Source organism: Nematolebias whitei, chromosome 1 (genome assembly GCF_014905685.2).
Source record: "Nematolebias whitei isolate Nwh7 chromosome 1, NemWhi1, whole genome shotgun sequence".
In the NCBI taxonomy this organism is placed as follows: domain Eukaryota; kingdom Metazoa; phylum Chordata; class Actinopteri; order Cyprinodontiformes; family Rivulidae; genus Nematolebias; species Nematolebias whitei.
The window spans coordinates 20,605,287-20,628,339 of record NC_056498.1 but is presented as its reverse complement, the minus strand read 5'-3'; the positions used below and the strand labels follow the sequence as shown (position 1 = coordinate 20,628,339).

Genomic DNA, 23,053 nt, shown 5'->3' with positions numbered 1-23,053 from the left:
TTTAATTAGACACCATTAGTTCCAGGGTGGGTGCAGGGGGCTCCAGAGTTAAAGAGCAAACTTTACCTACAGGTTCCAGAGTAAGTGGTTTAGTTTTTCATTTCATTTTATGTACTTTTTAATGCAAATAAATAAAAACACAACAGAACCTTGTTTTTTGGTTCATAAAATCTCATGGTTCAAGTTCAAGAGGTTAGGAGGATCCCTTCATTAGGAGGCTGGTCTCAGTCTGATTCCATCAGACACATTCTCAAAACAAGCTGCACTCCTGACAGCCTGCCATTAGCTCATACAGATGATGCAACAGGGAGAGGAGAGGGGTCGGAGACAGACCGTTGCTTTTGGGTTAGACCAGATGCTAAAAAGTAGACTTTGTGTCAAATTTGAACACATTTTTTTTTAAATATTTTTAGGAGCTTTAGATCTTTGTGATGTTGCCTCTGTAAATTGTTTTTTATTATAAGGTGCAAAGGTTGATCCATAAAGATCATGCACTGCTCACATTTACAAGTCATCAATAGAGCTGAAGCGTGGCTGTGCCTGTATGAGTGCATGTGACTGGATACTTCTTTCCATCACCCGCTGCAGAGGGTGAAGGACAAGCGATAACGATTCTGTCTGTGCCTGCATGCATGTTTATTTGTTTGTACTGTTAGTAAAATATCTTGTAAACCACTGGACAACTGGAAAGAAACTTACATCAGGTAAGCAAAGGACGGACATCTAAAACTGGTTCACTTTTTGAGCCAATCCAATTTAAGAAGGACGCAACAGCTAAGTGATATGAGTGAATACAGATATGTTAAAATTTGATGTGATGGCAGTTGAGAGTTCATCACAACATGAAATATGAAGGTGACAGTGTCATGCTGTTTTTTTTTTTAAATCAAAACAGCTACAAAACTGTGGCATGAACGGCGTTCCTTTCTGCAGGGACGGCAAGGCTTTTTGTTTGATGTTGTGGTGGACGACAGCGTGTAAAATCAAGTCCCTTTACGTGTAACTGTGTAATAACCACAGCCTTTAAAGTGTTGGTGATCCCAGATTGTGAGGCTGCAGCTCCCAGCCCACGTGGCCCGGAGGGCAGGAAGAGAGGCGTAATAACAGGGCTGTGCCAGAGCTGTCTGTCCCAGAGGTGACTCTCAACACCTGGTTTCACCCAGAGAAAATATGTGGCTTTTCCATGGGGAGCCACTTTCTCTCACGCCTCACCCTCCACATCACCTGCTTTATTTCACGTTCACCTACAGGTCTCAGTGATCCACTGTCCTTTACTTCCACATTTCCCCACAGTATATTGTCCTACAGCATCCATCTTCTGAAGTGTTTTCTAAACTTTATACTAGGGATGCACAACATTATTGGCATAGTATCGGTATCGGACGATATTAGCGATAAAGTCAAATATCGGAAATCGGCCATTCCATCAAAATAACTCACAGACACAAAAGGCGCTGTTCATGTTTATATATATATATATGTATATATGTATGTGCGGTGCTGTTTTTGTATGACAACCCAGTGACAAGGATGGCTGCAGCGCCAGCACAACATTAAAACGTCATGTGCACCATTGAGTCTAGGTTTGTGAAAATTTACATATTTGCACTGTTCGAGTGCTGTCATCATCCATCCATCCATCCATTATCTTTACCCGCTTAATCCATTTTGGGTAACGGGGGTCGCTGGTGCCCATGTCCAGCAATCACTGTGCGAGGGGCGGGGTACACCCTGGATGGGTCGCAAGTCCATCACAGGGCCACATAGAGACAAACGAGACAAACAACCATTCACTCTCTCACTCACACCTAGGGACAATTTAGAGTTACCAATCAGCCTAACATGAATATTTTTTGGTCTGTGGGAGGAAACCGGAGTACCCGGAGAAAACCCACGCATGCACGGACAGAACATGCAAACTCCACCCAGAAAGGCCCCTGGACCGGGGTTTGAACCAAGGACCTGCTCGCTGAGAGGCAGCAGCTCTACCAGTTGCGCCACCGTGCTGCCCTGTTGTCATTGTGTTAGAGTAAATGTCATGAATAAATTCGACATTAAACATAATCCAAGTTGAAGTGTTACATCATTTTCAGCATCTGCATTTGGTAGCAGGCCAAACTGATAAAGACCATGCAGAGTAATGTAGTATTTTAATTCCACAGCAGAGAATGCTATGTAGTCTCTGTAAGTGGGTCTAGGGGAAAAATATCGGTATTGGTATCGGTTATCGGCCAAATAAGTTTTAACATATCGGCCAAAAATCCAATATTGTACATCCCTATTTTATACGATATATTTTAAATGTCATCCAGTGACTTTCTTGAAAGTATCACAACAGTTCCATATTAAGATGCACTTTGGTGGGCCATCCTGTAGCAAGAGGTACACTGATGTCCCCTGGGATTTGTAGTTTTCACAATGAGTGTTTTTCGGGACTGGAATTGAACAGGGATTGCAATTAAACCTTAATGTTACTGGTGCAAAATATTCAAGTGGGTGTAGGAGTTACACTCTGAATAAGAACAGAGGAAGGTTATTTTATTCTTGTCCGAGGCAGCGCAGAGTGATGGATCCTGGAGAGCAAAGGGAACAATTTTATCCACCACCAGGTGCAATGGTGGAGCAAGGGGGTGGCCATTGGTGGCTTTGTCCACCATAGAATAATCTTTGTCCACCCCACCTCAGTCATTTGAGGAAACGATACAAGGAATGTGAAAGGAATATAAAAACTAGAAAGCAGGGGTGGAAGTAATGAATTACAAATACATTAATGTAATTATATTTTTTGGGTACTTGTACTTATATGAGTATTTCTTTCAAGTGTGTAATTTTACTCATACTTATGTTGAGAATTTATTCTTGAACACTGTTTAATCTTTAGGCTCATGTGAATAAAAACAGAGTGCGCTTCCTGCTTTTGACAAATGAATAAAATCTAAACTTCTGAGAGTTTTCTTAGTGATCACCTAGTTAATAACTATCAGAAAAGGAAATGAATTGAGTTGAGTTTTCTGATTTAGTTTGATCATATTTATATTCCTGCATGACTAGAAAGTAATCAATTGATAAACAGCAGAAATGAAAGGAAATGACAAACCTGTGTGTGTATAAATACATTATGCTTAGGGAAAAGTATTTGCCATTACTGTAAAACTTGTTTGACATTACTTCTGAGACACGCTTTGATCATTTTATTTTGATTTATTCAGGGTGGTCTTTATTTCTGTAGCTTTTTATCAAACATTTAGCCAAATATTGTCATATTCATGCTCAATTGCACTTCTGTTGTGACACTACTATTTCTATGATTGAAATAAACTTTAAAAGATGTTATTCATAGCTAGTTCTAAAACTGCAGGCTATTACATGTCATCTGTTTTGCACAGATTTGCCTTGGAGACCAATTTTATCAGCGATCATCTTTCCCCTCGCTGAATCCCAGCTCTGTCTCGTACCTTTGCCAGTTGGCATCCCTGTCTGTTTTCATGCCAGCTCGTCGGCTCTCTGCCCGTCTCTTCTGGACCTTCTATCCTGATCACCTTCCAGCAGACTGGTCAGTTTGTAGGTTCAAATCCATTGCTGCATAAAAGGTCACAATAGAGCCTATTCGGGGTCACTAAGCTCCCTGGACTTACTGCTCCCATCGAGCCCAGCTCACTTCCTGACAGAGGAGGGTGCTGGGACAGACAGATTGTGGCCACTATGCATGTGGACATCAGTGTGTGCGTGGCTGGTTCATGAATGCACGTTCATACAAAAATTAACCCACACCCTCGGGCCCTCCGAGGGACTTTATCGGGCTCTATTGTTCCGTCGACTGAAGGGAAGATTTGAGTTGTCACAGCGAATGCTCGTTTGGAGACAATGATGGGTGAAACATGGATAGGGGGTGGTGAGGGTTCAGACTTTAGTTGCATATTTAATTAAAAAAAAGTCTAATTCAGTACAATTTAAGCCAAATGCAACAAATCTACATAACTTCAATAAAAAGAAAGGCAACTCTCGTAAAAACTAAAGGGGGACTTAAACAAAGAGCTAAACCTGTCACCCACTAAAACATATATTAAATATTAGTGATTGTAGAAATGGTGTTTGGTTTTTAAAGAAGGATTTGATCAGAAATAAAATCTAAAAAGCAGCTTAATGCTCACTAATTGACAGAATTTCCTTTGACTGAGCGTCTCCGGTAAAAAACAAAGAAACAAACAAAAAGCAAAAAAAAAATCCTTAAAGAAGCAAAATCCAAACAAACAAGTCCAAACTGTTTTTTTAAACACCAACTTATACGTGTTTGGTCATTTGTTGTTCATTTAATGCAATGTCTAATAAATTACTGTATTAGCTGCTTGTAACTCACGAATTGGCAGAACTACTTTTAACTCCCGATAAAAAAACAGAAACAAACAAAGAAAGAAAAACCTTAAAAAAGCAAAGTCCCAACTAAATTTGACAAATTACTGATTGATGTGTTTGTTTGTTTATTATTTATTTAATCCAATGTCTAATCAGTTCCAATATCAGCTGCTTGCTACCCTCACTAGGATCCTTGAGGGGTCATGGGATCCATCCAGTCTACATGTGTTTTGTGGACTGGGAGAAGGCATTCAATTGTGTTCCTTGGGGTACACTGTGAGGATGGGATTGGGGACCCATTGTTGGGGGCTGTTCAGTCCCTATACAAGCGGTGCGAGAGTTTGGTTCACGTTGCTGGTAAGTTGTACCCTTTCAGGGTGAGAGTTGGACTCCGCCAGGGCTACCCGTTGTCATGATTCTGTTCATAATTTTTGTGGAAAGAATTTCTTGGTGCAGCCAGCTGGTGGCAGGTTTCCGGTTCGGTGGTCTCAGGATTCCTTTTCTGCTCTTTGCAGATGATGTGGTCCTGTTAGCGTCATCGTGCCGTGATCTTCAGCTCTCACTGGACCGGTTTGTAGCCCAGTGTGAAGTAGTTGGGATGATAATCAGCACCTCCAAATCTGAGGCCATGGTCCTCAATGGGAAAAGGGTGGATTGCTCTCTTCAGGTCAAGGGTGAGGTTCTGCCTCAAGTGGAGGAGTTCAAGTATCTCGGGGGTTTCAGAATCAGAATAAACTTTATTGACATTGGCGTTTTGTTCACGAGTGAGGGAGGAATGGAGCGTGAGACTGACAGATGGATTGGTGCAGCATCTGCAGTATTGCAGACTCTGTACCGGTCCATTGTAGTGAAGCGGGAGCTGAGCTGTAAGGCAAAGCTCTCTGTTTACCGGTCAGTCTACGTTCCTACCCTCACCTATGGTCATGAGCTCTGGGTAGTGACCAAAAGAATGAGATCAAGGATATAGGCTGATGAAATGAATTTCCTCTGCAGAGTAGCTGGACTCTCGCTTAGACATATGGTGAGAAGTTCAGTTATCTGGGAGAGACTCGGAGTAGAGCCGCTGCTCCTCCACATCGACAGGAGTCAGTTGATATGGTTCGGGCATCTGGTAAGGATGACCCCTGGGTGCCTCTCTAGGGAGATGCTTCAGGCATGTCCAACTGGGAGGAGACCCGGGGAAGACCCAGGACACACTGGAGAGACTATGTCTCTTGGTTGGCCTGGGAACACCTTGGAGTCCTCCCAGAAGAGCTGGAAGAAGTGCTGTGGAAAGAGATGTCTGGACCTCCCTGCTCAAACTGCTGCCCCTGAGACCTGACTTCAGAACAAGCAGAAGATGACGGATGGACGGATGGACGGACGGACGGACGGATGGATGGATGGATGGATGATGGATGGATGGAATAGTTTCTTATAGCACACATGAACTGGCTGAACTTCCTTGAATAGAAGACAGAGCATTTCTGGTAAAAAACAGAGAAACCACAGAGAAAGAGAAAAAATAAACCTCAAACATAAAGGAATAATTTCTGTTATCCACAATGAATATATCTGTCTTTCATACAAATTCATTAAAATATTACTATTTGGGAGAACTTCCTTCAATAAAAGGCAAGAAAAGCAACACGCTCACAATTTGACAAAACTCCCTTCAATCAAAGGAAGAAAATGGTCAGTAAAAACCAAAGAGAGACAAAGGAGAAAGAAAAGTACAAAACTATCATTCATAACGTAACGATCCCTATCATCCACAACCACACTAATTAAATATTTCTGGTCTTTAGGTGCACTTAAGATAATTCCAATACATTTCAACGTCATCCACCTGTAGTACAAGAGATGAGAGAACTTTTCTTTAAAGACTGAGCATGTTTTGATGAAAAAATATAAATAATACATAACCAATAATAGAATGTTTTGATGCTTTTACAGTGAAAACCACTGTCCAGTTCCCACATGGTGTGTCTGCAGACTTACAGGGAAAAAGAAAAAAAAACTCAACTTGTCGTGTAGATCTGTTTATGTCCTCTCGTAACCGTGTGAACCCAAACAGATTTCTTTATCTTTGACTTGTTTGGTTTATTCAGAGATGGTACAGAACTCTAAAATGTGATGGACACAGTTTCTTATTTTGAATTTAAAACGATTTGTATACACAGATACAACCCGGTCTTTTTTTCATAGCAAGAAGACTTTTCCCAAAAGAAGAACCCACCTGGTCTTTTTATGCAAGGCAAAAATTTAAACTGCAGGACTTGAATAAACTACTTCAAACAACTAAACATTTTAAGTTTCACATCCTGGGAGACAAACTCTTCGGCCTTACTATTTGGACATATCAAGTAGATGTTTAAAAAAAAAATTTTTGTAGGAACTTTTAAAGAAAACAAATGGAAGTGGGGTAAAAGCTCCACTTTTAAATAAAATGTAAGGTTTAAATTAGAAGTGTCTTTGTATTTATTTCCTTGGCATGATGTATTTCTGGTGTTGATATTTGCTGACTCATAACTACAAATGTTACAGGGAACTCTCTAATTCTAAGATGCAAATTTAACTGTTAGTTTGATGTACGGTAGCCCGTCCACTTGGTGGATGCTCAGGTCTGTCCCAGATGACTGTCTGAACCCGATGACCTAGAGAGCAGCTGTAGCCACAAGGTGGGGCCAAATGACCTGAGTGAATGAACGATGAGTCGTCAGCATAAAGTTAAATAAGACAACTAGAGAGGCAGTGGTGGTTAGTGACGTTGTGACTCACTGGAGGGATGGGAGCCATAACCAGAGAAGGCAAGCGTATGGACTTAGCATTGTAGATATTGGCAAAATAGCCAACAGTAAGTGCTGATTATGTAAACATTGTAAAAAAAATAAAATGTTTATGAAAATATTAGCATATTTGAATGTATATAAGCTATCCAATGAGTATAAAAATGTAAAAAGGCCACAAAGCTTTGTGTACTATGGTTGTACCAACTGAAGAGAAAAAAGGAAAGCGTGTCTCATTTCACAAGTCAGGTGATGCAACTAGAATTGAAGGGAATATTGTAACACTTTATAATTAGAATTAGCCTATAAAGTTGATGTAATCGCTGTTAGTTATTGAATTGGGTAGTAGTTATTGGAGTCCGACCCAATATGGAAACTTTGGCTATCGCCAGTACTGATATTGGGGGGTGGGATAACCGATATAATGGCTGAAATTTTTTTTGCCTTGTCCACTCCCATAATTAGAAAACAGTGAGTGGAGCGAGGCTTGTTTATTTAGCGCATCTGTTAGCAACCATGAAGCTAAGCAAATCAGATCCAGCCATAACTAGTCCCACACTAGGCTTTCAAGTGATGCACTGGTCATAAAAACAGTCTTCCTAACGTGCATTCACATTTTCTATCCTCCACTATTCACCATAAAGTTATCAAGGGTGTTACAGAAATATACATTTAAAAAAGAAACACCCTTCCCTGTTCATTTTGCAGCTACAGCGTGTGCTCTCAGGACATTATTGCATGCAGTGTCCCCTCAGTGCAGACTGAACTAGGCAAAATGGCCTTCTCCTACTGCACTCCCGTTTCCTGGAACATTTTGCAAAAAAATCTGAAGCTCTCGACTTTGACCACTGAGGGATTTGAAACAACTGTTAAATTCATTGCGAATCAATGCAGACAAGTTCCCGTTTTTAGCATTTTACATAGCTTTATAATGTAGCTGTTTTTGTTTCATTTTTACAATTTACTTTTCATTTTAAATGCTTTTATATAATTATCAGTTGTTGTCTGTACCTCATCTGTGTTCTTTGTTTAAAACAGGTCTCTCTTGTAAATGAGTCCTCGAGACTCAATGAGACTAACCTGTATAAATAAAGGTTGAATGAGTTTAAACAGATTTCAGACAAACAATGCATTTCATTAAGGATGATAAAGATAATGTTACTAACACTGATATATATTTATTACTACGTTAGATTTATTGGTCTGGATAAAGTTTTAACGAGACAATAGCCTATGCTAGGTTATCTAAACATTAGCTTGCTAACTTGCGAGGCACGTAGCTAATGACAAGCGGATTAGAGGATTGAAGAAAATGTATTATTGTTGATTAGTTTTACAAATCAGTTAAAATAGGGGCAGCACGACAGCTCAGTGGTTAGCATCACTGCCCCACAGCAAAGAAGTCCTAGGTTCAATCCCCGATTGGACCTGGGGTCCTTCTGTGTGGAATTAGCATGTTCTTTTCATGCTTGCATGGGTTTTCTCCGGGTACTCCGGTTTCCTCCCATAGTACAAAACATGTATATTAGGCTGCCTTCAGGCCAGGCCTCCCTTGCAAAAGAAATGTGTGATCTCAATGGGATTTGCCTGGTTAAAATAAAGGTTAATAAACAAATAAAATAAACTTACCATGCTCTGTTCTGCAAAATACACTACACATTATTTGTCCCAGCTTTGTCTGTGCTGAATGTGAAAGTGAAATTTAAGCGAACGGCCATGACTTGAAAGTTGTCTTCATTGCCCTAAGCTGGATACATTGTACAATTACGGCTGGTTCACAGAATTTTAGGGGTGAACATTAGAAGTGTGTATATCAGCACATAATGGGACAATTATCACAGATACCAATATGTCCCCAAACGTCTTATTTGACCTAAACTATCAGTCCTACTGATATATTGGTCGGGCTCTAGTAGTTATTAGCTTCTGTGACAGATATTGTCATACAGTTACTATTTTCTCAAAATACAATCATTTTAATCCAGTGTTAAGCTACTTTAACACTTCCGCGTTTGCCTCTCTTCTCCACAGTTTTCCTACCTTGAAACTTATCAGAAAATTCTCCCCACTCCTCAGCACCTCTGACTCATCTGTTTGTGTTGATGGCTGCCATTAAACCAACAACTTAGTCGCTTTCATCATCCAGGTGAGTTCCTCTCCAATAAAAACCCAATTAGAGGTCATCAACCAGTGCTGTTTCATGACGACGATGTCACGAAGCAGCTGTGTTTTCACAGCTGTGGAACCCCAGTACACCAGAGAGGACGTTCAAGGGTGAAATCAAATTATGGCACTTCCTCAGATGTTATCTTTTAATTCTGATACAGACTGTGAGCCTCCAGAAGAAATTTCAGCAATTTCATTCCTCCACAAAATCGTCAGTTACAGATTTGTTGTTTATAAACTAAATATATTAAACACTTTATCTATCATTTTTTAGAAACTTCAATTATACTGTCTCGTAAGTACTAGGAATACTTTTGCACTCTGATGTCTCCTGGAAAATTAGCCTGAGGTGATCTTACCTACTGAGTGATGGTCATGAATGATTCTTTAGGAGCTCGAAAACCAGCGTGCAGATAGATTTAATACTGTCGCAGATTAGGCTTGTTCAAGATGTATTTATTAAAATCAACAAAAGCAAAGTGCTATCAGCACCAATGGTTGGTGCTAAACTAAATGTTAATGGTGATACAGATGTGTCTAGTCTTCAGTAAGGATTAAGCTTTAATGGATTTCTTTAAATACTTAGATATCCCCTTTATCTTTTATATCTGGTCCGTTTTATTTTTATTATGTTTTTAATGTAGAATTATTACACTGCTTTCTTGGCCAGGACTCACTTGTAAAAACAAATTTTAATTTTAATAGATTATTTCTGGTAAAATAAATAAAGAGAAAAATAAAAATCTGGCGATATTATCACTGTTTTGAATTCATGCTACATGTGTTTTGTGAAGGAACCATGAAGGGAGAGATTTGAGATTAGATGAATAAATAAACAGCAGCAGATGGTTAGCAAAAAGTTATGAAGCGAACAAATGATGGGAAAACTTAGGACAATATTGAATAATGGGGAACATATCTGTACATTTTGTCTTCTTTTAGGATGTCAGCAACCTGAAACTCATTTAAATAATAAATATAATAAAGTGGAAATGAGCCAAGAAATTTACAAATGTCAAACGCTAGTCACCGTTAGCATTTTGTAGCCTCAAGGAATACTTAGAAACACACTTAATGACATAAAAAAACCTCCCAGTTAGAGAAGTGGAAATTAAATAAAAATGTACATATTGAAAGGAAATATGACTATTTCACCAGTTACAGTCAAATTAAATGAATAATGGAGTTGGCAGTGCAGGCGCACTGCTGGTTCCATGCCAACGAGGTGTGGCACCCCCTCGGGCCTGAAAATAAGGGATTAATCAGAGTAGAATGAAGTCATAGAGCCACTGTTTCCTCAAATGGAACATGTCTGCTCACAGCTGTTGCAACTGGACCTGGAGATCTAGAAAATTTGCATCGGGTCAGAGTTGATGTCCGAGTTGCCCCACACTGATGAACTGATTTTAATGGAGTGAACCTGATACCAGTCGTTGAGATCCAGTGCAGGATCACACAAAACATCTGAAAATGTGTCCAGACAGCAGGTGCACATGTCATGGGGCGTTGTGATGCTTCATGCACAATATGATGACCCTCCCTTGGCGTTGTCAGTTGTCTGTCTTGGGTCACTGGAACCTTCATGACATTGTTCTCACGCGCACACGGGGTCACACATCAGACCCTGTCGAGACATCTGCACACTCCACGTCAAGCAATTGCAAGATACAGATTTCAGCGTTTGTATAGACAACCTTCAGCCAGCTGTGTTTAGTGAGGATGGGATTTGGATTCCTGCAGAGTTTGATACCACACTGCTAATGTAAACTTTTTCTGGCTTTGGTGTGTGTGTTTGTGTATTTGTGTACATCAGCAGTGCTGGACTCTTGCTCATCTTTGCACCTTCAAAACAAGAGTCCCGAGTTAGCAGGATTCCATGTTCTGCAGTTTGGGGTACAAAGACTGCTAAATAATGCCAACAAGCTGAAAAATGATGACTCTAAAAGTTCAGAACGCATTGAAGTCATACGAGAAATACAGTAATTAGGTAAAAGTCCCATCAGTGATAAACAATCAAACAATAAATTGGATTACATATAATATTAAGAAACATATACAGTGAACCCTCGCTATAACGCGGTTCACCTTTCACCGTCTCGCTGCTTCACGGATTTGCATCGTGCATTGTGTTCTGCATTCTGATTGGCTAAACAGTCACTCCAGTACAGTAGTTATTTGTAAAAAACGTTTATACAGTACTTTTATTTGTTACACAAATGCTTGGGCCTGTAAAAAGGTTTTGTTCTTTGGTTTGAATGTATTATGCAGTATTTCATTGTATAATAATTGTAAAAAAATAAAGGTTACTACTTCACGGATTTCGCCTATCACGGGTTCTTTTTGGAACGTAACCCCAGTGAAAAACGAGGGTTCACTGTATATATATATATATATATATATATATATTTTTTTTTTTGTAGAACTGCCTTTAGGTAATTTATTTTCTGAAATCGCACAATAGACTGATTATACAGACAAAGAAAATAAAATTTAATCTCAGCAAAGTACTGAGAAAATTCCCTGATTCATGCTCAGTAATCCAGGTAGATAAATCTAACAAAGTTAACTCAGGTCCTCTGGACGGTTTCTTGTTGAAACTTTTTCATCTTTCATCCAAAATACTTCATCAGTCTGAGGAGCTGCAACAAACTCAGTCTTATAAATATAAGAGCATCAGTTGAGCATCAACTGAGCAATTATTGAGCATTAATCAGGATATTTTGAACCACGTTGACCGTGGCTGCCTCAAACGAGTCAGCAGGGGAGAGGGCGGACTACAGAAACCACCTGAGCACCATCAAACTGCTTGACGCACTATGTGAAGGGGCTGTTTACAAGACTGAGTATGTTGCAGCTCCTCGGACTGAGAAAGATGAAACATTTCAACAAAAAGAATCTGTCCAGAGGACCTGAATTAACTTTGTTAGATTTTTCTACTTGGATTCTTGGGACTCCACAAAGTGGAGATTCCAGAAAGAAGAAATCGTTCCTGATGCTGTAGGAGGGGGAGTGGGTTCGAGTTCTGTGCTGGGTTTCTTGTTCAGTATAAAATGTCCATGTGGAAAAGAAAGTCCTGCAAATATGTCAGCAAGAGCAGATTTCTTATCTTCTTGCAGAGTATAAATTCAGCCTCAAACCTCTGAATGGAGTGGGTTGGTCAAAAGATTTCCGAGTTAAGACTGCAATATGTTTAATTAATGAAAGATTTCTAAGGTATTAATGCAATTTTCAGGACATGGTTTCTGCTAAAGTTCAGCCTGGATGTAAAAAGAAAAGTTTAATTTTATTTGCCTTAAAATGTTTTTGACTTTGGTAATATTTGGTTGTATTCCCCTGATATTTGTTTAATACTAACATGCCTTAAAAGGAAACCACACTCAAACCTAGGGCTAGTTTACAGTAGCCAATTAACTTAACGTGCATGTTTCTGGACTGTGCATAAGTGGGTTTTCTCCATGAAAAAACTCACTTGTAGACAGGTAGAACACAGGTAGAACATATAAACTCCACACATAAAATCTTATAAATCCTGGATGTATTGGTAGAAAATTGCCAGACATCCAGATCATAATGTCTTCAAGAGAAGCTGTAATCTCAGTAATCAATTATTTTCCTCAGGATTTGTAGATAAATAGAGCTGAGTGTCATCAGCATAACAGTGGAAATGCATGTCACATTTTCTCAAGATATTTCCCAGTAAACACATATGAAGCAAGAACAACTCATCTAAAGTCAGAACCCTGTGGACAAACATGGCAGAGTTGTATTTGTCACACCATAAAGGACAACTGGAGCCAAAACAGCTACTTTACCTTGGCCTGAGAATCTTAACGTGAAGCCTAAACAAACCCCTGTACCATTTTTTTCTTGTCTAGTACCTTCATCATAAAGAAAGAGAGCCTGATAAAATGCCACAGAGAGGCCCATGTGTGTTGGGACAGATAACACTCAAGTGGCAGTCTACTGTTGATAAGACCGTTCTATACATTGTCTGCACGTACATAAACATACGTATCTGATACACACACATACAAGTAGTAACTGCACATGTACAGTAAAATTTCACACAGATACACAGACTAGCTCGGTAAAACCCAAACAGGTCTAATTATAACAAAAACCCCTCATGAGAGAAGACATGGAGCGTGACAGAGAGATCTGAGAAATACTGAAAGATGGAAAAGAAAGGAGACAAAGACCACCATAAAGTTGTCGTTCATGCTTGTCAAATGGTCAATCTACTTTTTGTGCAGCTTATCAATGCACAACCTAAGACTGTGTAAATGTGGGTGGTTACAAAGAAAATTTCAGTGTACTGCTCTTTATGACTCATTATCCTTGACTATACCCCTGTTTTGGGATCAAACTAAAGAACCATTTAAAGATTTTTCTTGATACAGTTAGTGGTTTCTATGGCTGGAGGCACTGTAAGAAATGACAACTGAATAAGGGCCTTGAAAACATTGTAGTATTCACTTCAAAGCTAATTAGGAGTATTATGAACTAAATCGATGTATGACAAAAACTCATACAGCTGCTAGAGAATGGTTTGAATTTCTGTTCAAACATGTTGGTGTCATGTCTGATTGAGCAGATTATGAGTTTTATCTAAATCTGCAGCAAGAAATTTACTGTTACTTTTGGCCCAAAATATGAAAATCCTGCCAAAACTGATTCAAAGCAACACTGCGTTACCGCTCGCTGGCACTATTTATCCTTGCAAATAACCACACAATCCCATGTAAATAATTGCACATTAAAAACTGATGGTTCTATAAAGTGTCTATAAAATAATGTTTGCATGAACCAGGGCTGCAATGGTGGAACTGTGCCCAGCACGGTTGTACCACAGTTTGATGCATGTTCAAAGCTTGGCTGGGACCTTTCAGTGTGGCTTTTTTTAATTAGACCTTTATTTATACAGTTTAGTTCCCACTGAGCCTCGAAGACTCATTTACAAGAGAGACCTGTTGGTTGCTTTAACATGTTCTCTCTTTAAGTATGTTTTTTTTGTTGTTTTCGCTGGGTACCACATTTTTCTCAAACTCTTTCTTCAAACTGAAGCCATTGAAAGATCTACAGGTGAGGTTATTTGCATGACTTTTAAACAGAACACCACTTCAAAATGGTTAAAAAAAATAGCTTAAGAGACCAATGTCCAAATGACTGAATGCTGTGAGTTTAATAAAGTGAAATGGCCTGTCTACTTTCAAATCCTCATCTTTGATCACAAGCTTTAAGTAGTCACCAAAAGAAAGAAAGTTACTTAAAAAGGTAAGATTATGGAGCTCCATGTGGTTAATATGAGTGTTCTTTTGAAAGTTCATAGTAGAGCTCATTGACGTCAGAAACATTTATAATTTTGGGGGGGTATGAGGATCCTCCCCCAGAAAATTTTTAAGATACCACTTCCTGCATTTTGGTGTATTATAATAGGTTGTTAAACATCTACATTTACCTACATAAGTAAATTCTTGATTAAATAACTATTTTAGAGAGCATGGCACAACAACAAGTAGCCTGACCGACAGCTCTCCTTGTGTGAATAGAGCATGCCCCGCTTCTCTCATGCATCCTAACACCACCACCCCCAACCTGGTAACGTAGCGCTAAGCTAGTGGTGCACAGTACTGACGTGCTAGCTAAGATGCTACACACGTAGCACATCCTAAACCACCACCTCCCCACCCCGGTCAACAACTGCCGGCACTAATGTAGCACTAAGCTAATGTGCAACACAGAGGTGTCTCACACATCTCTCCCCCATCCCGTCAAGTGATCTAGAGGAAACACTGTATGCGGTGTGGTGTGTTGTTGTGAGTAGCCAGAAAAACCCGGAGTGGACTTTTAGTGGTTTGATTATTCTCCTATCAAGTGGAATGGATTTGTTCACCAAGAAATAGAAACATGGTAAATGAGGTGGTGGTGGTGGTGGGGGGTGTCCAAATGAATATTTTTTAAATGTGATGGGGACATGTCCCTTTCTCATAATTGTTGCGATGCCTATGGTGGAGCCAATGTTTCAAGTAAAAGAAAAAAAAAGTTTGTTACATTGTTTTAAACATTAGATCAAGATGGACCTTTAATACTTTCAGCTAATAGCAACCTAAACAATTATAAATATTGCCTAACCATACTTTTGATAGTTGTGTTAGAGGGGGGGAAAAAGCTCTTTTTCTTTGTTGCTGGAAGTTGTTTTTTGGGTTTGAAGGGGAAACAAATAGTCCTAGATTATTTTTTTCTCATTCCAATTCCTCTATTTTTACTTGCAAATATAATGTTACTTTTTAACCTTTTATCTCACACAGTTTAACACAAAAAGCATGATGCCAGCCTGTCCAGTCAACTTTCTCCATTTATCCAGGTGTATTTCTTCTACCTGCTTTTTATTTTAAAGGAATTCAAGGAGTAAAGACAGTCTTTCATCACAGGGCCCGTAGAGGTTTTTATTTTATTTTTATCTCATGCTTCTTAAGTTCCCATTCCACTGCCACTACTTCTATCACTTTATCATAATCTTATTGTTAGAGAAGCAGACTGTCTTGTTTTTCTGTAAATTCCACTTTTCATCTAGTTTTCCCTTTTGTTGTCTGGGTCCAAGTCGGTATAATTTTTGTCTCTGTCTAGTCTCCTCTTAGCCCCGGGTTGTTTCAGTGCAATCGTAGTCTAGATTTAGTGACCAACTTGTAAGACTTTCTTATGACAACAATACACTACTTTGGTTGGCCTTTCTGCTGTTTACAAGTGCTTTATAAATAAAGTGGTATGGTATTCAAGCATTGGTATTTTCTGTTAATGTTCCTCATGCTTGATTAAGAAATTCCTGTGAAAGTAATTATCTGCTCTGTTGTCACACGAGTTTGTGCTGCACACTTTTACGTTTTTGAAACTTTTACAGCATTCTGTGTAAACTGCATCTCATCTGTCTCACTTTGGGTCTTAAGTAAGACAATCACTGACAAAGTTAAGCCAAACCAAAGACTCACACTGACAATTTGATTGCAAAAGGACGTTGCTCAAAGCAGGAAAATGTTGTCTATCTCTGCTAATTTGTCCAAATAAGGAAGTATTTTTATCTATGTCCATCTGATTAAAACACACACACTTTGTACTTTATAAAACCTGAAAAGCTCTTTTGTGTTGATCTGGTCCCTTTTCCAACACATGCACACACACACACACACACACAAGCCATAGTCATTCCCTAACCCTGAACTTTGACCTTGAAGGTTAACCCACAAGGCGCTGAGGTTACTTAACCTGAAATGACAAATTTGAAACTACTAAAAGAAAACAAAAGAAAAACTTAACCAAAGAAATGCTTCATACTGAAGTCATTTGGGTGCTTTCAATTAAAAAAAAGGAAAAAACAACAAATCCTCTCTGATTCTTGTAAAATGTATTTTTTTTTTTTTATTTTTTTTTTAGGGAGGGAATTTTTAGCACCTAAATTTGAAAGGAGGAAGTGTGTTTGCACAGCCCTGATGTCTCTTTCCTCATGTTATGGCTGCAGGAAACATTTCCAGTTTGAGTCGCGGCGTGCTAAAGCTTCCCAGTTTATGTTCAATATGGTATAATGACACACACCAAAACATCTGCAGAGGCCAAAATATTAGCTAAAATACAGTTGGGCATCAACCAGCCGAAGTCCCACTGAGATACTCCCAACATCCTCCAGGCATGTTGTTGGCTGTTCTGATAATCAGGTTAAAACCAGGCTGTTTGTTTCCCCTTGCTCTGTATATTTATGCCAACTTTAACTAATGGAAGTTTTCAAATCTAAATCTAGTACCCTTTTTTATTATTATTCAGGCTAACAGGTTTCTATAAGTAGTCAACTTTTGACCAACTCCTTCATTTTTTGTTTCATTCATAGCTGTCTGTACTGAAAGGTGATGCAAGAAGATGAAAGTTCGCCCTGAGGGATCAGCAAAACTTTACCAAATCATGTGTGACACCTTTATACGCTCAGCTCCTCTGTCAAGTTGGTAAAATATCTCAGGCTTTAAAAATAACTTGAGTATGGAGTGCCAAAAGATGTCTTGTGGACAGAAGTGCTGCGTGACTGTTTAACAGCTATGAATGAGAATAATACCCAACATCTATCCTCACCTACATCTAGGTACAAAAGTAAAACTGAAGCGAGACAAACAAGCACCTTAGCACTGAATAAACTTTTAACAATGCCAGTTAAAGGTGATCAAGCTGCGGCTGTGTCATTTAGGCACCAACAGGAGGCTTCGACAGAGCCACCTGATCTGCATCATTTACCTGCAGGTACCTGAGTGTAATGAAATGCTCGTTACCGTGTTATTTAGCTAAAATGGATGCGCAGAAGGCAGGCAGTAAGTGTAGGCTTCTGTGTCAGACAGTAATTGATGTTTGGATGCAGGCTGTAAGGGGCAGAGCCACAGCATGAAGCTTACACTTAGTCTGCTTTTAGTCTGGCTTCCAGCAAAGACACAGATAGGTCTCGTATGTCTAATGATTTTTATTAAATATTACCCCTTCCATGTCAGTAACAGAGGTGACTCAGCGGAGGCCATCTCTGATATGGAGGGTATGGAGTGTGTACTCAACTTCCTGTTTACTCTAAAAGTACAAGGATAAGAGAACAAAACCATCTTTCATAAAAAATAAACTTCTTTCGAAATATTGCAGTTTTCCATATTTTTATTTTATTTTATAAAATGGGGAATAAAAGCTGGTTTTACAGTGAAAAAATAGACTATATTTACTAATCACATCTAGAGCAAAAACCCACAGATAGAAAGTCATTCCTATCTTTTAGGTGTACAATTACAGGCTCCGGCCTGTCATGGCAGCTGTCTCCATGATCCTCCATCTGCATGGACCGAACTCTTCAGAACAGTTGGGTTCTGCGGGGAACTTTGAATGTTCTGTGTCTGCCGGACCCGGTTCTGGAGGTCAGTCATCGTTCGTTGCCAAGGTCATTATTATCATCATGCTACTAACAGAACCACACTTCTAACAGCACTACGCTGCTAACAGAACCACACTTCTAACAGCACTACGCTGCTAACAGAACCACACTTCTAACAGCACTACGCTGCTAACAGGACCACGCTGCTAACAGGACCGAGCTGCTAACAGGATCATGATGCTAACAGGACCACACAGCTAACAGCACCATGCTGCTAACAGGACCACGCTGCTAATAGGACCACGCTGCTAACAGGACCGAGCTGCTAACAGGACCATGCTGCTAACAGCACCACGCTGCTAACAGCACCACGCTGCTAATAGGACCATGCTGCTAACAGGACCACGCTGCTAATAGGACCACGCTGCTAATAGGACCACGCTGCTAACAGGACCATGCTGCTAACAGGACCACACTGCTAACAGGATCACACTGCAAACAGGACCACGCTGCTAACAGAATCACATTGCAAACAGGATCACGCTGCTAACAGGACCATGGTGCTAACAGGACCAGGCTGCTAACAGGATCACACTGCTAACAGGACCATGGTGCTAACAGAACCATGCTGCTAACAGTAACAGTGTTTTTACAACAATTTTTATTTTAATTGCTTTTTGTTGTTGTATATTGTTGTCTGTACTCTATATGTTGTCGGTCTAAAACAGGTCTCTCTTGAAAATGAGTCATTGTGGCTCAATGAGACTAACCTGTATAAATGAAGGTAAAAAAAAAAAGAAGAAATCAACATTAACATTCAAGATCTCTACAGCGAGCACAGAATAGTAATGGTTATCTGGTGTCCTCGTGTTCTTCATGCTATTTGACATTTTCTGAGATTAGGCTGGATTCATAGCTAATGAGAAGGACCAGTCTCATTTCTTGCTTACGTAGGCCCATGATGAAAATTATGTAGTTTGCTTTTCTTACCACCCACTGACCCACCATCTTGTGTATTCCCCTAGTCAGAATGAAATTTCTCAGCACTGTGCAGCGAGCATTGTGGAATTGGTCAGAACTACATAGGCAAGTATTGTTTTTTTAATGTAAAGTGGCTGAAGTCAGCTGATCTCAGGGCAGCGTCTGCTGAGGATCTGCTGGCCGGGGTTGTGAGAAAATACAGCCAACATTCGAACTGTTCCAGAGCTGACGTCTTAGACCTTGGTGAAGTACAGTGGAGCCTTAACGGCCATCAACATGGGAACAGGCTATTTACATTGCAATATTGTTCTTTATAAATGGAACATTGTTTCTAGAAATGGTTTCATTTGTTTTTCCATTTCTGCACACAGAAAATGACTCAAACCTAAGAGATAATATGAAACTGTAGTTTAAGTCTCTTAAATTGAGCTTTTTTGTCTCAGCTTCATCCGTTTTTTTCATTCCTTTCATTTGAAGACTATTTGATTGGTATACTGTAATGTGTGTCGTAGACAACAGGACTAACCTTAATACTTCTTGTCTTGATTGTATTGCCAACCTTAAACAGTTGCTTTACCAAAAGTTCCTTTTTAAATGAATGACTGATGGAAAGTACATTTTATGATGATGATGCTTCTTTTAACTTTGGTGCTCTGACATCCAAGTTTAGACCCACAGTTCCAAACTAAAGGCCAGCTTTTTTCAGTTCCTTCTTTTGACCAAGGCCAATCAAACCTTTATAAATCATTTCATCCTGGAAAAGACCATTCATGCTTTTGTCAGCTTAAGGCTTGACTACTGTAGCGCTCTATAATTTGTAATCTCCCAATCCTCCATTAGCTGTCTTCAAATTATACAAAACGTTGCTACCCGACGTTTAACCCACAATATCAGACTCTAGCACATCTCCCATTATATTCTCTCTCCAATGGCTTCCAGTCCATTTTAGAATTGATTTTAAGTTCTTATTCTTTACTTTTAAAGCTCAGTGGTCTTACCCCATCTTATATAGTTGATCTAGTTGCTTTTTGTCAGTATGAGAGGACCATAAGATCAACTAATACATCTTGACTGATGAGGCCTTTTTGGTGCCACACTGAGAACTTGGAACCAACTTCCTCAGGGCTTGCCCTCCATTACTGACCTGGATCATTTCAAATCTAATCTTAAAACCTTTTTACTCAGGCAGGCTTTTAATACCCAGTGGTACTCGGACAATTTTGTATTTTTCTATTGTTTTCTATGTTCATTTTAACTTTTGTACCGTGAAGTACTTTGTGCACCAATTTTCTCTTTTCTTAGTTTAGATGCTTGAAAAAGCTATTTGTGTTGGCAAAACCTTATAAAGATATTTTTTGTGCTAACTATGCTAATCATGGACTATACTGTGGCTCCAAGGGTCTTACAGCAGTTTTTGAACTGTAAGGTGTAGCTTGTACCTGTATATTCTGTTTTACTGCCAAATAACTTCTGTCTCTGCAACCCATAAAAAGACGCTTATCCTTCCATAATTTACAGCGTTTTCATCTTCCTGCCCTGATGGTGACGCTGTCACGTTTTCAGGCATTCTTCAGACTGTGAGAATTTATATGAAGGCAGCAGCTTTCATGGAGAAAGCATCCAGAAAATGTTCCCGCTCGCTCTCGTTGTGAGTTAGAGCCGTAAATCAGTAGAGTCAATCATTCTGTTAGGTGCTCCTGAAGCGCAAGCTGCTGAGACAAGGAAGAATGGGATGTGCACGTATCTGCAAGCGCAGCGGGGTCTGTTCAAATAACGCACAATCATTCAATAACAAGCAAATTACCTCCCGTTCTGCCAACGTTGTTTGGATATTATTGGTACCAGTTGTTGTTAATTTCATGGTAGCAGTGACAAGAAAATGAGTTCTTTGCCTACAGCTACACGTCTGATTCGTCTCCAGGAGAAACCCTAATGCAGTCCATAGATAAGAACTGTTGGAACATGTGCTCCATAAACTAATACAGACCACACTTTCATATTTGTGGACAATAATGTATGTATCTGTCTGATGGGAATGTCAATCTGGAGCCCGGAGGTCCTTTAAGGCTAACCCCTACCCCCAACCTGCTGGTTTGATCAAAAGCTCAAATGAAACAAACACTGGGTTTGTGTGTTTGAATAGCTGCACAATCAGATCCAATCAGTTCAGTCTTGTAACCACAAAGTAATTAAACACTCGGTTTCCTACAATCTATTGGAGATGAAACATGGATTCAGTGTAAAATGGCATCATGAAAAACAAAAACATGTAGATGCACAACGCTCAGTCTTAATTCATGTTTCTACTTTTGTTGACAGAAGCAGAGTTGCAGAACACTGATCCCCACTAAGAGGTATGACCTTCAGACTACTGTATATAACAGTCAGCCATAAGAATATGACCCCCTGCTTAATACTGAGCTGGTCCTTTGACCAGTCAGGAAATGGATGAAGAATAACAACCTCATACTGACATTTTAACAAAAGGTGTATTCTAAACCATGTACTGCATGTTTTAAATGGTAAATATAATATTAAACCAAACTTATTATTTGTTTCTTATTCAGTAACTAATGGGATGAAGTATGAAGAGATGAGTAAAACTAAATAAAATTGCACTTCCTGCGAAAATGCAGTGTGAATGCTTATTGCAGAAGAACTTGTTGAAAAACAGATGAAATTAACCAAAAATATGCTGAAATGTAGCTTAAATGGAAGAACAAGCCTAAATTAGCAGAAGAAAGCAGAATGAACGCATATTTGCTAAATTATGTTTAAATACTTAGAAATGCGAACAAAAACAACAACAACAAAAAGAAAATTCGCAACAAAAAATGCCAAAATTAGCAAAAAAATAATAACTGAAAAGTGGCTGAAAGACAGAAAGAAGCTTAAACTACCAGATGGAAGTGGAAAGAGCTGAAATAAGCTAAAAAATGTGGAATTAGCTGAAAAAGCTACAATTAGCATGAAAACAGCTAAATAGTAGCTGAAATAGCAGAAAGGCTGAAACTAGCATAATTAGGCTGAAAGAGCAACAAGCTAAAATTACCAGAAAGAAGTTAATTTGTTAATTTTAATAAAAAGTTAATTTCTGCACCCTTTTCATTCAATGTTTTTTTTTCGTGTTGATGAATTTGTTTTGTTTCTTTTTTTATTCTTTAAAACAAATGAATACATGAATAAATAATTAGGCTGAAAGTAGCAGAAATTACCACAAAAATTAGAATTTATATAAAAACAGCCAGAATTAGCTAGATGATGCCTAAAAAGGTAGCTGAAAAGGTAGAACAAGCTTAAACTTGCAGAAGCAAGCAGAAAGAACATGTTTGCCAAATCAGGCTGAAAGAAGCAGAAATGAGCAGAAAAATGTAGAAATTATCTGCAAAAAGCAGAAATAAAAAAACCCAGCTGTAAAGTAGTTTAAAAAGCAGAAAAAAATTAATTTACCAAAAATAAAGTGGAGAGAGCACATTATTGCTGAATTATACTAAGAAAAGTTTAAATGAGTGCAAAAAATGTGGAATCAGCTGAAAAAGCTTCAATTAGCATGAAAACAACTAGAATTTTTTAAAATTAGTAGCTGAAATAGCAGACAATTTTGAAACTTGCAGAAATGAGCTGAAAAGAGTATAACCAGCTGAAATAAGCAGAAAGAAGTTAGAAGAAGCACAAAAACGTTATAGTTAGCAGGAAATTCTGAAAGGAGCACAAAACAGCTGAAATTATCTGAAAAAAAATTGCAGAAAGAAGCTGAAGCAGAACAAAATGTGAAAGGAACAGTACAAGGGAAAACAGATGTAAAGATTTGAAGGAGGTAAAATGAGCTCAATTTGTTTCCTATGAGGAAAAAAAAAAATGGCAGAAAAGGTTAAATATTTCAAAAAGCTAAAGTTGCACC

At 38.9% G+C, this 23,053-nt stretch overlaps 1 protein-coding gene across 1 annotated transcript in view; it reads right to left on the bottom strand.

Annotated features, from left to right (window-relative positions):
- Positions 1–23,053, bottom strand: part of col4a6 (collagen, type IV, alpha 6) — a gene marked incomplete in the record, with an annotated part of 89,722 nt that overhangs the window by 54,219 nt on the left and 12,450 nt on the right.